This window comes from Doryrhamphus excisus, linkage group LG16 (genome assembly GCF_037039965.1).
Source record: "Doryrhamphus excisus strain RoL-2023G ecotype Guam linkage group LG16, RoL_Dexc_Guam_v1.1, whole genome shotgun sequence".
NCBI lineage: Eukaryota > Metazoa > Chordata > Actinopteri > Syngnathiformes > Syngnathidae > Doryrhamphus > Doryrhamphus excisus.
In genome coordinates, this window is record NC_136372.1 from 612,688 (window position 1) to 626,862 (window position 14,175).

A 14,175-nucleotide genomic window follows, 5' to 3' on the forward strand; every position below is an offset into this window, starting at 1 on the left:
CTTGGTCGGCCATTTCCATACTTCTGTTGACCCGCTGCCGTGGTGCTTTGTCCCGTGATTTCAGACGGGGACCTGCTGCTCGTTGAGAAGAGCAATATATGCTTTCATAACAGTCCAATAAAAGCAGTAGCTAGATGGTCTCCATCCAGCCCCCCATCGAGGAAGTACGCTGTCTCCAAGAAAACTACTGCTAACGTGTGTTTATTTTGTCTAGCATGTCGTATTTGCTCTGTTGTGTCTACCGGAATGGGACTATAGGGGTGCTATTTTGTGTCTTGGGGGCTCTAGTGTTAAACTGTACTTGGATTTTATTTTGTTTTTGTGGATCGTTTTTATTTGTACTGCTTTCTAATACTCAACTTGGAGGGAACGCCCCCTGAAAGTTTTGGCCAGGTGTTCCTAATGAAGTGTCTGCTGAGCGTGTCCACGTTTGATTGGCAGGCGTGCCGCCGGGCCTGACGGGAATGAAAGGAGGAGGTGAAGCCAAGGAGGGAGGCTCGCGGAGATCAGAGGAGGAATGGCCGTAATTAGCCAATTGTTGCTAATGGCGTCGGTGGCGATGGCGTTTGTGAATGTAATGGATGACACGACGCCAGCAAGTATCATCACCAGCAATCAGCTCATTCCATCAATGTACACAATTGAACCTATTTAACATATTGATACGCAGTTACGCGCTAATGTGTGTGACCTTTATCCCCCCGAGTGAAGGAAGCTCCCAGGGAGCGCTTCACATCCTCCGCTGTTATTTATCATGTGACATTTAGCCGGGCCCCGACGGCGGCGGCTCTCCACTTTAATTAAAGGTTCAACCTCTTCACTGGATGACAAATTGACTGGTTTGTGCTTTGGGAAACTGCAGGAACGCCGCCGCCGAGCATGCTAGCAGGCGAGCGCTCATGACGTCATCGTCATCGTCGTTCCATTCAGTTCATTCCAGAAGGTCCAACTGGTTTCCTGGGGCCCCCGGGGGGCCGCTACCACAGCGCTAATGTGATAATGCTATTTTCTTTTTGTGTTTTTAAATGATAGCAAACATATGCACCACGCACCGTCTTCACACGGGGGGGGGGGGGGGGCAGATGACGACATCACCTAATTAGCATAATTAGCCTGTCTGCATCCACTGGACCGTTCCTTAAGATAAGATAAGGTAAAATAAGATAAGGCAAAGCAGCAAGTCGATACAATCGTTGTTTTTGTCAGGCTGAGCGTCTTGCCGCCTGTGGGGGTGCCATTGTCTGTGGCTTTCCTGACGGCCCCCGGGACGCCTTTGTCCTGTTGTGAACTACTCAGAAGGAAGGACATTTAATTGCCCGCCACTCTAATGAGTTTGCAAACTAATTAAGGGGCTCCATTAGACCCCGTGGAGGCCCACATCACTAAGAAAGCCAGGGACATCTTTAATGAGGAGCCTTGATAACCCTTCAAAGGAGGGACGCGCCGTGTCTGTAATGATGCCCGGGGTAAAGCCCGCCTCAGCCGGGGAGGGAGCGTGCACGTGCACGTGCGTGTGCCCGTGTGTGTGTGCGTGTGGTCCTGCAAGCAGATGCCAAGTGTTTTCAGTCCATCGCCCACGGCAACCCACCTCCATGTCCTAATCAAAGAGTTGCACTGTCTTTCCCAAGGCTTCAAAGCCAGCGTCTCCACCTCGTCTCTCAGTAGGTGGCGCCGCCCAGGCCCCGCCGCCCAGGCCCCGCCGCCCAGGCTTTTATTGTCTTCACTTCACTCATTTGGCTTATTATGGAAACGCACCAGCCGCCGTCTCAGTCGGCTCCAAGGCCGCCCCTCAGCTGGGCCTGGATGCGGAGGGCGGCCCCCAGGTGAGGTGCGGTCAAGCTACGTTCCTAGCCTCACCTGGGGCCGTCCGGGGCAGCCATGGAGACGTGGCCCCACGTTAAACCTGGCTCATATTTGGGCGGGTTGTGCCTTGCAGCCGGTCCGGGCTTCCTTACTGAGACCGCTGCCCCCCGTGAGACGGATCTGGATGAGGCAACAGAAGGAGGAAGCCATGGCAGCGGGGTTTCAAAATAAAAGCTGTCCAGAGTAGAAGTGGTGCAGACGGACTAAATGTGGCTTTCACAATCGATGAAGGTCATGATTAGAGCTCATTTTGGCTCCCATCAAATCACCCGGGGCGCTTTATGTTTTCAAACTAATTAAAGTGTTGCTCAGGTTGGGCCGTCACTCCGCATCACGGCGCGCTGGGCCCCCCCCCAGCCCCCCCTCACGTACACTACACAGGAGCGCTTTTTTCTCTGCCGTGTTTGGTCACAATATTTTCAGTGCTCGACGCTGACGGCTGTTATTTGGCCCGTGGCTCCTGTCAGAACTAACACGGCTTAATTGACTGCGAGCGAACGAGCCCCTGGATTGATCCTGTCAGGCTCCTCAGGAAGTGATGCCGCTCCATCTGTGAGCCGTTACTCCAGCGACAGCAGCAATCTGTTGCTTGGGAAGGAGCCAAGGCAATAGGAGAGGAAGAGGAGGGGCGGGGGTGTCAAAATTCCAGCAGGTACCTGAGGCGCTGTGAGCGTTCTGATCCGCTGTCGCTGATGACACGCTCGGATGCAGCAGGGGAGGAAGCGGCTTTCATACGCGGGCCGGTTTTGCATCACGGTTAGCAATATGACCCCGCCGGCTAGATCCGGTCTTCTGGACCCCGAACCCCAAAGTCCGCAAACAAAGGAAATGACACCACACGGTCAGCGGTACCAATGGGGCTGTATGGTACCAATGGTAGCCATGGCACTGGGGTTCATGTTGGTCCGTGGTGGTCCACGGTGGTCCATGGTGGTCCATGGTGGTCCAAAGGTAGCAGCCAAGGTAACGTGGTGCGTAGCGGTCTTCGTAGTACTCCACGTAGTGCAGTGTAGCCACTGTTGACTGTAGTGCCGCTCAGGCCAGTTAAGAAAATCAAGTTACCTTTCTGCCAGCGATACTGTAGCGCGCACAGCTGTTTCCATGGCAACCACACGGAGAGCGCCTGGCAGGTCCTCGTAGATCTCCCGTCTTCCCGTCTATGAGGAGCGCAGTGGGACTTCCCTCCATCCGAGCGCCGCTCCAGCCCCAGAAAGGCCACCGAGCCAGCCACGGCGGCCGTGATGGGCCGTCCCCGAGTACCCGCGGCGTCACCCCGAGAGACCGGGGCCGGCGCCCCTCGGCTCCACTTAGCTACGCCCTGTCATGAACCCCCCCCGTCTCATGTCCTTCCGTTTACCTCCCGGATAGAAGCGTCCAATATGGCGAATGGGGGGGACCCACGCGGGGGCGGGCAGCTGCTGCAGCACATCTGTCAGCGATACCTTTTAGAGACACAGCTGTCAATCAAGCACACGGCGCCGCCGGCGAGGTTCCGTGGCGTCTGTGCGCCTCACGCAGACTGACAACTGACAGACGGAGGCTGTCGGACCCGAATGATCAAATGCTACTGCTAACGCTAGGCGGCGAATGAGATGGGGCCTTCCCGCTAACGACGCCTCCCTCGGCCCCCACCCTCTTGGTGACATTTGGGCTCCTAAACAGTTCTGACCCATGTTGAGGTCTGCTGCTAACAGAGGCTGGCACCAGGTGTCAGAACATTTGAGGTCCGGCCGTGAAGAGGCGCCCACTCCCCATCAGGCGGGAAATCACTTAGTGTGCATCACATGACGCGCGCACGGGCCCTCGCCGACATGATTAATGGCGCTCGCCTCTGCCGCCATCTCATTCTGTTACTGTCACCGTTAAGTGGGCCAAAGACAATAATAAACAGTCAGTCTGCTGCGGACCCCCTCCCAGCACATCACCCCCCCTCCCCCCATGTGAGTGTGTGTGCGTGCTTGCGTTTTCCAGACTTTAAAGTTCACGAGTTTTAGCCGTGCAACATCATCGCATCAGTCACGTGATCCATCGGTTCATCGCGAGACAACGAGAAGTCGACGAACATTCCTTCCCGTTCACGCGCCGGTGTGGGCGGCAGTGGAAGGAGCGAGGTTGGAACCATCAACCTTTTGCCCTACCCCTTGAGCCAGCCCTGCTCCACACACGGGCTACCTGCACCCTCCCCACCAGCAGGTGGCAGCAGCCCCCCTGCTGTCTCTTTGACCCTGGCTGTGCCCTTCCTTCAGTGCACTTCACTAAGTACACTAAGTACACTGTGTACACTGCATACGTGTGCACGTTGTCTAAAATAGCTGCGTGTTCTTCTTTCCACCGCGACCTTTGCCCCCCCACTTAGGATGAAAGTGATTATGATAGGGTTCTGTGCTGATCGCCATGGTAACGGTGATTAAATGCACGTTGTTGTGCATGGAATAGGCGCTGGAGGCTTCTGCAGCACGGAGCGAGCCGGCGAGTATTTTTTTTAGCAGCAGAGGTCAGAGGAGGAGCGTGCACGTTAACGACGGGGGCCGAGGCGTAAATGCTGTGGCGCTAAGAGCGCATGCTAATTAGCACTCGTCTGCCTTTGGACACACTCAAGCGGAACCACAACCTTCTTGACTCCTGAAGACAATTGCACTTTAATTGGACGCCTCATCTTTCTGTTTACGCTTTGTTTGGGAGGCCAGCGCCGTGGATTAGCGGCGGCGAGCGGCGGCCCCGACGGCGCCACCGCCAAGGCAAGCGCACCGTCCGCACAGGAAGCGCTTGGCTTTGAAGCTCACCCAAGTCAAAGCCTCGAGGGGGAATTCGGGAAGCAGGCCGGCGGACCAGATAAGATGCGTTGTTGGCAGGCGGCGTGGGGGCGGGGCTTCGGGCTTTGTTACCTCTGCCAAGGAGTGTATCTTTTAATTGTGGTTTCTTGGTTGCTTCTCAGGATGGGAACACAAGTACTTCCTGGTGCTGATGTCTGACTCCGTTTCTCTGGCATTGATTGAACGTCCTCCCAGTCTGAGCGCTGCTCCTCGTACGCTGGTACCTCGGCTTTCATCCGTTTCTTCCCGAAGCCCCCACGGACGTCTTGTCATGGGAAATCACGGGCTGTGTTCGAATCCGCATCCTAAGCTACTGCTCATACTAACTCTTTCGAACACGTTGTCACGCTTTTCGTACAACCCAACGTATCGTACAACCAACCATGCAGGAGCACCCCAGTACACGCTGCGTCAATCAAACATCAGCGTTATCTTTGACAAGGCGGAAGGTTGCATTGGATGGCATGTGACAGGAAGCCATGATGCAAGAAGTTATTTGAACTAACGCCACACGCTTTGGGCGTGCACGTACGGGCACGCCCATGATAATGATGAAGATGATGAGGAGGCTTGCCGTGCTCATTACCTCTCAGTCATTCTTCTCATTTCCACAGCAAAGGCCTGCTTTTATTTACTTAGCCACATTTCCTCTCGTTAATGATCTAAAGCGTCGGAGGAGCCTGGTGTTCCGTATGCAAATGAGGCTGCTAATTGACCATGCTGTCTTCCGCACCTTACAATCCACTTTGATTGGCGCCACTCCTGCCATTGTGACCGTTGTGGCAACGCCCCCCTATTTCGTGGGCCCATGCAAGTGTTGGTGATCATGCTCCCTGCAATGAGTGGTTGCAAATCCCTCTTAAAAAGTGGAGAGAAGAACACACTCAGGAAGTATGCAGTGTACTTATTGAAGTGCACTTAAGTATTCCATTTGAGATGCAGCATGTTGGTGCCCACACATGACGTCCCCTGCAGATTGATTCCACTTGGCTGCAGAGGGCGGCAGCATTGAACAAATGCTGTCTGGAAGGTGTGTATGGGGGGGGGGGGGTCACGGGCGGGATGTTGCCGGCCGTGGCGATGAAAGGAAGGCTGGAGATGGAGAGAATCAGTCATCCAGTGGCTGGCCAGACATGCGGTGACACGTGTGTGCGAGGGGGGCCGTGGGGGGGGTTGGGGGTCCTTGGTGCGAGGAATAATGGGTGTGTAATGCGCAGCGACAGCTTGCAGAGCGCCATCATTAATGTAGTGAGTCACTTTTACTGCTTCTGCTACCGGCAGCCCAGATGCCACCTGAACGTGACGCCGCCAGCAGCCGGCGCCCAACCGGCCGGGCCATGCCAGCTGGCACCGTCCCACCCTGCCGGCCACGCCCCCCCCAGCACCAGCAGAAAGATGCAGCCCCCTGCTTGTCTTCTTCTTCACTGGTACTACTATGACCACATGGTCTCCGTGGTAACCGAGCCTCCAAGGAACAATTAGCATGTTGTTTGCCTAACGCCGCACCGCCGGCCCTTTATGCAAATGAGCGCTTTGAAGGCGCGGCTTGAAGGCGCCTCAAACGCACTGTGAAGATCAGCCTGCACCGAAATGTCAGGCAGCAACCAATGAAAACTGGTTATTATTATTATTATTATTATTATTATTACGTGCACGTCAAGGTGGGAGCACGCATAACATGGTGACCTCTGGGAGGGTGGGGGGTATGGGGGCTCGGTCCATCAGCTGTAAAATCAACCTTTAAGTGCATTTCTTCATCTTCATCGCCATGCCTTGTGTGTTTGTGTGTGTTTGTGTGTGTGTGTGTGTGCGTGTGCGTGACCTCTCCACCCCCACTTGTCTCCGTCCGTGTACTTGCTCATGTTAAGCTTGTTAAGTCGCACTCAGGATGCGCTTTATGAGGTGTCCGTGCTCGATGCTGCACTCGACCTCTGCAGGACACGCACACGCACGCTCATGTTTGCTGTGGTTAGCATGTAGGCCACACAGTCAGGAGATGAGAAGACCTGGGTTCGATTCCACCTTGGGCATCTCTGTGTGGAGTTTGCATGTTCTCCCCGTGTGTGGGTTTCCTTCCTTAGCTTCATTGGCCACTCCAAATTGTCCATAGGTATGAATGTGAGTGTGAATGGTTGTTTGTCTATATGTGCCCTGGGATTGGCTGGCCACCAGTCCAGGGTGGACCCAGGACAGCTGGGATAGGCTCCATCATACCCCCACCCTCAGTAGAAAATGGATGGGGGGGGCCAACGTCGGTTAAGCGCTGAGCTGGGTCGATCAGAAGTGACCTTCAAGGCCTGACCTCCAAGCACGTGTTGATAAATGAAACCATGGATTCTTGCTACATGTCAGCCACAATCCTACTGATTTTCAGCTGAGGTCAAAGGTCACATGACTACACCAAAATGGCCTCCCTCGTTTGTGGCAGTTAATTGGTTCCAGACTCCACCATCAGTGAATTTTTTTCATAAAACTTATATGTGGGTTTTACCATTTAGAGCCCTGCAGACATGAAATAACACCCCTATAGTCACCTTAACACTGCTATCATTCTGTTTACACCACGCTCAGTGTGATGATGACGATGCATTAATGTCAGCACCCTGTGTGTTTGTACTGCAGTGACTCGGACACGGACAACTCGAGTTGGACTCCCCGCTTCCCGTGCGGCCTGGCACCTTCGACCCTTGACCCCTGGCACCCACAGGTAGGAAGCGGAGACACGATATAGGCGGCGAAATAGGCAAATGTGGTGTTCCGTTCCCGTGGCGGTGCTGTCGGGTGGGGCGCGGTCGTGTTGTGACTCACTGGGATGATGATGATGATGGTGATGATGATGATGATGGAGCGTCTGGTGTAATTTGCTTCTCAAGGGCAACGTGAAGGAGGAGGTGGAAGGATTGTTTGTCTGGGCTGGTGAGGAACTTTCAGCTTGATGACTCAGCAGCTCATTCACATTCAAACACAAGTAGGGAAAAAAGGCTGGGGGGGGTGTTGGGGGGGGGTCTGTCAGCAAGCAAATCTCTTCACGGCGCCGACTTTTGAGTCTGAGTTTGGATTTGAGGGGGGGCGCACCCCCGGTGCCGGACTTGAGAGCAGGAGATGTTCCCAGAGAAGATGAAGGAGGTTCTTCTCCGCAGGAGGCGGGCCTGAGGGATTACACGGATCAGCGTGTGCGCTGAGCCCATCCGGCAGGGACCTGTAGAATCCCGGCCGAGAGCCGGACCCAGCGTAGCCGGGATAATGCGAAGTAGAAAGGAAATGAGTAGATTGCAATATACGTACTGTCATGTATTTCTATTAGTTCTTCATTCCTTGGAGTTTTGAAGGTCCGTGTTCAGGATCCTTAAAATAGCAAATCACGTCACATGACCGTGGTCCGCTCCTTGCCATCGAGAATCTCTGACCGCCACCCTCGTCATTCGGTCACGGCGGCGCTCAGCCCCCAGCCACGCGCAGGACCTCTGCGTCTGCAGTTGGGGGGGCGGTTCCCAGCAGTACACACCACACAAACACACACAGTGGCAGGGTAACGGCGCGTGGTGGCGCCCCAAAGCTTGGGGGTCCGGGACAAATTGGAAGGGAGCGGCTCATTTACTCGCAGCCGTCATGATCCGACTCTGCAAACAAGTCAAAGACTCCCCAAGGGCGTTCCCGCATAAATAATGACTGCTGGAGACGCTTGCATTTGCGCTGCTCCCTGGATGCACACACGGGTCGGCTCGGCCCCGTGGGGGTGGAGGGGGGGCGGGGGCCTCAGTAAACAACTTGAAGCCAAAGTAGGAAAGAAGGACACTCACAGGAGGAGGAGTGTAAATTGAATTTCCCCGAGTGGGGCAATTACGGGATTTCTGACCCAAACTCGGTGCCTCCGGTCCTTTGGGTGGACGCTGCTAAATTTAGCTCCCGCGGGCGGCCATGTTTGCTTCCTGTGTTGTGCTTCTCTGTGTTTTTGTTTCAAAGCGCTGCGGCGTTTGTGTCAGTCGTGCGCGCTTACATAATGGCGAGGCTTCCAGGCTTCCGCTGCGAGCGTGGGCTTGTGGGAGAATGCGCCGGTGGGAGGGAGCGGAAGAACTAAAGAGGAAGACAAAGCGACCCCCCCCCCCCAGCCCCCCACTCATTAGCTTAAGCGTGGTGTGCATCCTGCACGATAACATTTGAAGTAAAAAAAAAAAAAAAAAAAGTGGCGCCACACGGGCGATAAAGCAAAGCTCCGCTCTTAGTTTCCCGCCATCTGTTCCACTTGGAGAGGAGCTCGCCATTTCAGCAACACCCCCCGCCTGCATCCCACCGAACCCGTGGAGCAGCACATTGCCCGCCTCCTCATTCAGAAGTGTACCTTCTCCTGGCGGATACTTAGCATATCTAAATCCAGTTCTTGATGGCGTGCGCCAAACACAATGTGACACGCCACCGTTTGAGGTCGCTGTGAAAAATGGGATTACGGCGCCGCTGATTGTCGGCGCCGCGTCGCGGTAATCATTTCCCCGCAGGAGCCGACATGACGGGCTCGCGACTTGACCGCTGTCATTATCTCTCCTCGCTGACGGCGTGCACCCGTACGTGTGCACGTGGGCGTCTCCTCGAGCCCGAGGACCAGTATTCCAACCAAGATATCCCGTCGATGCTCGTAGAGCATCTTCATCCTCCGCCCCCAATCCTGCCCCCTCCATGCCACTGCCGTCCCTACTTTCTTCACTTTCTCTGTCCATGTACGCTAAACACAAAAATCACAGCAGGCCCCCGGGTGGGACCCCGGGCCAGAGCGAGAGCACATGTCACCTTCACAGGCCGACCGCCCCAGCCCCCGGTGCCCCAGCTGCCCCCGCTCTCACCCTGCTGCCCTCCAACAAGGAGCCAAAGTGGTTCTTTTGTCATTCAACAGTCATCTTCACCCCCCCCTCCCGACATCCAACCATCTGGACCTTGGCGTCCCAATGTGGGCGCCATCTGCAGGCCGCACCAAAACCGGGTCATATTTTGTGATACTGTCGGAAAAAAGCATATGAAAGCCGCGGTGTGGCTTTGTAGCGTCCGTGCTTCATACCGGGGGTGTAAACGTGGGCGTGATGGCCGTGAGTTTGAAAACCGAGGCAGCATTTTGATGAAAACTGGGGTGTTTGTAAAGCGAGGTTTGATCTAATCCCAATCCCGCCTTCTCCCGTCTGCTTCATGTCTGTCCGTCGGAGGCCGTCTCCCGACTCCCCGCCACCGTGAGCTAGATCGGTAAAGGTCTGTAAACCCGCTTGTTTGGTTTTCCCACAAGCAATAACATTTCCATATAAATGATATTCCGTCTTTAAGGTCCCAACCATAAAGACCATCTTTCTTAATCGTCTTGATGGCTAATTAACTTTTGCTTCATCAATAATGTGGACTTTGCTCAAAGCCAGACAAGTTGCTCTTTCAATCCCGTAGAATTTGGCCCAGATGAAAAGAGCCCCCGGGTCCTTCACGAGTCCACCAGACAGCGACGACTTCACCTTAAACCCGCTTTTATTATTCATGACATTTTGGCCAATCTGCTCCATCGACCAATGGGCTGCTCCGGCCGCCGCCAGCGCCTTTCTGGACCGTGACCGACCGCTAACTGCATTACTTTTCATCAAATGACTGAAGTCCAAATCAGAGCAGCAGGTGACGGCGGGGGCTGTGGAGGAGCATGTTCGCTCCCCACCCCGACTACCCCTCACACGGCTTTCCAACCGCCGCTAAGTACAGCGTGTACCTTCACAAGTATTCCATTTCAGACACCGGCATTATGACCATTCCTGGGAATGAACGTCATTCCTTCACCTGCACCCACGGAAACGCAAGCCAGAGTCCTGGGGAACGACTTCAGAAACCCCGTGTACCACGTGACCCCTCTTCCTGTCTTTGCTCCATTTTCCCCCGAGAATTTCCTCAAGTTTTTTTTTAGGACACTGGCGCCGGCACTCGGCTGGCTGTCTAATTAACTTTTTGTTTTATCAAAATAATTAAGAATTGGGTTCAAAGCGCTTCCTTGTAATCCTGTTGAACGTGTCTCAGATGAGAGGAGCTTTCAAGTGGTGCAGATGGGGCCGATTGTTGGCAGGCTGGTTCTGGTTCCGACCGGCTAAACCCGGCAGAGCTTGTGCACTGGAGCAAACTCTGGCCCGTGAAGGTTCTTAATCCCGTCTGCCGGACCTTTCCAAATGGCGGCGGCCGGGGGATTTGCGATGCTATTTTTAAATTACCGTAAGTCTTCAACTACGGAAATGACTGATTCAACTGCGGTGATATTTGGGGCGTTACGGTCCTGCTTTATATTTGATGGTTGTTTCTATAGCTGTGAAGCGGCTGGGATGAGAATCAGAACCTCCGTCAGAACCTCCAAGGACAATGTTCCTTACCGGAACAGGGTGGAGGGCCATCTCTGGGTGGGGGTTGAAATCCTGACCCAAGCAGAGGAGTTGAGCGGACCCTCATCCACCCTCACCTACCCTCACCTACCCTCACCTACAGTCATCTACCCTCACCTACCCTCACCTACCCTCACCTACCCTCACCTACAGTCATCTACCCTCACCTACCCTCACCTACCCTCACCTACAGTCATCTACCCTCATCTACCCTCATCTACCCTCACCTACCCTCACCTACCCTCACCTACCCTAGTGTGGAGTAAAGCAAAGCAGCCTCCTGAGAAAAGGAAGCCAAGCAGGTTTATGTAAGACTAGGACAGCTAAAATAAGATTTCCTGATGCACTCGTCCCTGTTATTTATATACATTCCATAAATATGTACAGCCCCCCCCCCGTGACATTTCTTAACTCCACTCAAAAGGTTTGCCCCCTCCCCTGCTGTAAATGTGTCGGACGCGGCAGTGACCCGGAAGATGGCGTGCATTAGCGGTGCGGAGGAGTGTGGAAAGCGGTAACGAGCTGATGGTGAACTCGCCGTGCTTCCCTCTTGCATCATCTCCGAGTGGGTTTCCTCGATTCCGTCTCACAAAGCTCTCTTACGCAAGCCCGGGTGTCACTCTGATGTTCCCAGACGAGCGTGATGCCGCTGCCTTGGCCCGCCGCCCCGGCCGCCGGGCCGGGCCAAGCCTGAGCTGGCGTGCGTGGCGTGCGTGGCGTGCGTGGCGTGCGTGGCGCTGGATGCTGTGTCAGATAAGCAGATTTGGGGCGTGTGTACAATGGCGGCGTGATCCCGGGTCTCGGGGGAAGGGGGGAGCCCCCGCGTGTCAGAATGTGCTGTTGCAGGATCTTCCTGATGAAGTCGTTAAGAAGTCATTAAGAAGCCATTAAGAGCCATTAAGCCGGCGAGGTGGCGCTCGCATGCGCGCGCTGCCGAGCGCCAGGCGTCAGGAAAACTTGTTAATCACACAGTTTATTCGCCCCCCCAGCGTGCCACTGTAAATACTAGCACGCCGTTGTTGCTCACGCCGCATCCTAATCAAAGTCTGTATTAGCTTCTCTCCGTCTCCGGGGGAGGGGGGACTAATACTAATACCTGCTCGCCTTCTGCAGCTATAAACATCCCCCCATTCCAACCCCCCCATCCGACCGCTGGCCCCCAGCTGCCTCATTTAAATCCTCTTTTCTGTTTCACACGTACAATAAGCTCTGTTCCTCCGGCTGATGGCCACGCGGCCACAGGTCACCCCGGCGAGGGCGCCGCGTGGAAACGCTCTCAAGAGCTCTTATCGTAAGTCGTTAGGCTGTCCGCCTAATTATCTCCGTACGCTCAATCTGCGCTCCGGCAAAGCCTGGGAGGCGCCGGGCTATCTCCTCGCCGCTATCAGCTGGACTCCGCCTCCTCCGGGAGCCTCAGGAAGCTAAGGAAGCAGCAAACTTGACTTTACGCACACGAATGTTGGTTAACTGCTTCCAGACCTGTGATACCTGATTTTCCATGAAGTAGGAATATTATATCCCTGCAGTGATCCTGTAACGTACACAACGGGATGTAAACAAAGAACAATAGGGACTATAGGGGTGTTATTCCCTGTCTACAGGGCTCTCTAATATTACATGGCATTTTTAGAAAGTCATAAACAGGTTTTCTATGCTCTTATATTTGGTTTATTAATATGGAATCCAACTTCGGGAAAAGAAGAGCAAATTAATTGCTGAGGTAACCACAACACACCAACACCACACTTCCCATTCATCCAGCAACCGTGAGTGTGGTGCGTTCAGGAACACTGCAATCCCCATGGGGCGCAATCTAAGCACCGGAATCGGATAAAATCTAAACGATACCCAACCTGACCCTCAAACCAGTTTAGTTACGTTCTACCTGAAAGGATAGACGAGCTGCTCGGGTTTCTTCTTCTGTGCCAGTTCTCCCAGCAGCGCTTCCGTCCGCCTCGTAAAAAACACAAACGCATAAAAACGTGCAGATGTTGTCAGCGAAGCGGCTCATGACATCGTATATCGTCCTTTGCGCCCGTCGCCATGCGAGCCGCCCCACGCAGGATGTCCTTGGTACCGCACGGGCTTCCCCCACCGCCGCATCCCCGCCTGACTTTGCCACCCACCCTCCCCGCCGCCACCCGACCCGGGTGGCCCAGCATCGGCGGCCGCGCTGCGTAAACACTTTAACGGCGCATTAATATGGAGATTGTGCTCCAGATGTGCTTGTAAAAAAGTCTGGACTTGGCAAGCGCCGTCTGCTGGAGTCATATTCCACCTGCTCCCGACGCGGCCATGCCGCACGCACGCAAACAAATGCAGTCGATGGGGGCGGGGGCGGGGGTGGGGGGGGCAGCGTTCCTTCACCTGCTGGTAAAAGTGCCGACGGCTCCCCCGGTATGCTGATTAGCGCCCGCCCACACCGGCGAGGCGATGATGCGAGGGTTTCATCAACGGCTGCAAGTGACACCGCGTTCGCACGCCATCACGCGGTTCAGCTCTAACTTCCTGTCTGATTGCATCGCTGACGTGGGGGGGGATGATGTAAAAGCTGGAAAGACGACCCCCACGTTCCCTCAAAGAACCCCATTGTGCCGAGTGACTCTTTCTATCATCACGCTCATTTCCAGGCCGCGTCATTTCACCCCCGCATTTACTGATGCATCCTCTGGCTTGATGGGGGGGGGGGGCACGAGGACAGAGAAAACAACCTGCATTCAAGCCATAAATAAGACGTGTGTGTCGCCGTGAACAGGAAGTGACGGTCGCCTGTGGTGGGGATTATTGTGAGGTCATTCAATGTTGTTCAAGTCTGGTGCTTGTGTGTCTCACCCAAGATGCAGAATGCTACATAGCATCACGTGTTTGGACGCGGACTACTGAGCTAGCAAGCTTGTTGCTAGCTCATAATAAGAGTTGGCCGATGTAACGGGACATCCCTCACGCCGCCATATCCGTGTTGGCGTAGACTTGGCCTGAACGCCAACATTTGTTGTTTGCTTTTGAATGAGACAGACGTCGGTGTCAGGAAGGGAGGATTCAGGCCGGTCGCCCTCGGTCCCCGTCCGCCACATGGCCGCCGTGCTCCCCCTGATGGCGCCATCCTTCCTCCACCC

The 14,175-nt window shown here is 54.7% G+C and overlaps 1 protein-coding gene across 5 annotated transcripts in view; it reads left to right on the forward strand.

Annotated features, from left to right (window-relative positions):
• LOC131102883 (RNA binding protein fox-1 homolog 3-like) overlaps window positions 1-14,175 on the forward strand; it is a 227,654-nt gene that overhangs the window by 20,975 nt on the left and 192,504 nt on the right. For all 5 annotated transcript variants that reach the window (XM_058048547.2, XM_058048544.2, XM_078797358.1 and 2 more), the window contains exon 3: window positions 7,299-7,383. The gene's annotated coding sequence lies outside the window, so the exon portion shown is untranslated. The remainder of the gene's footprint in view (window positions 1-7,298; window positions 7,384-14,175) is intronic.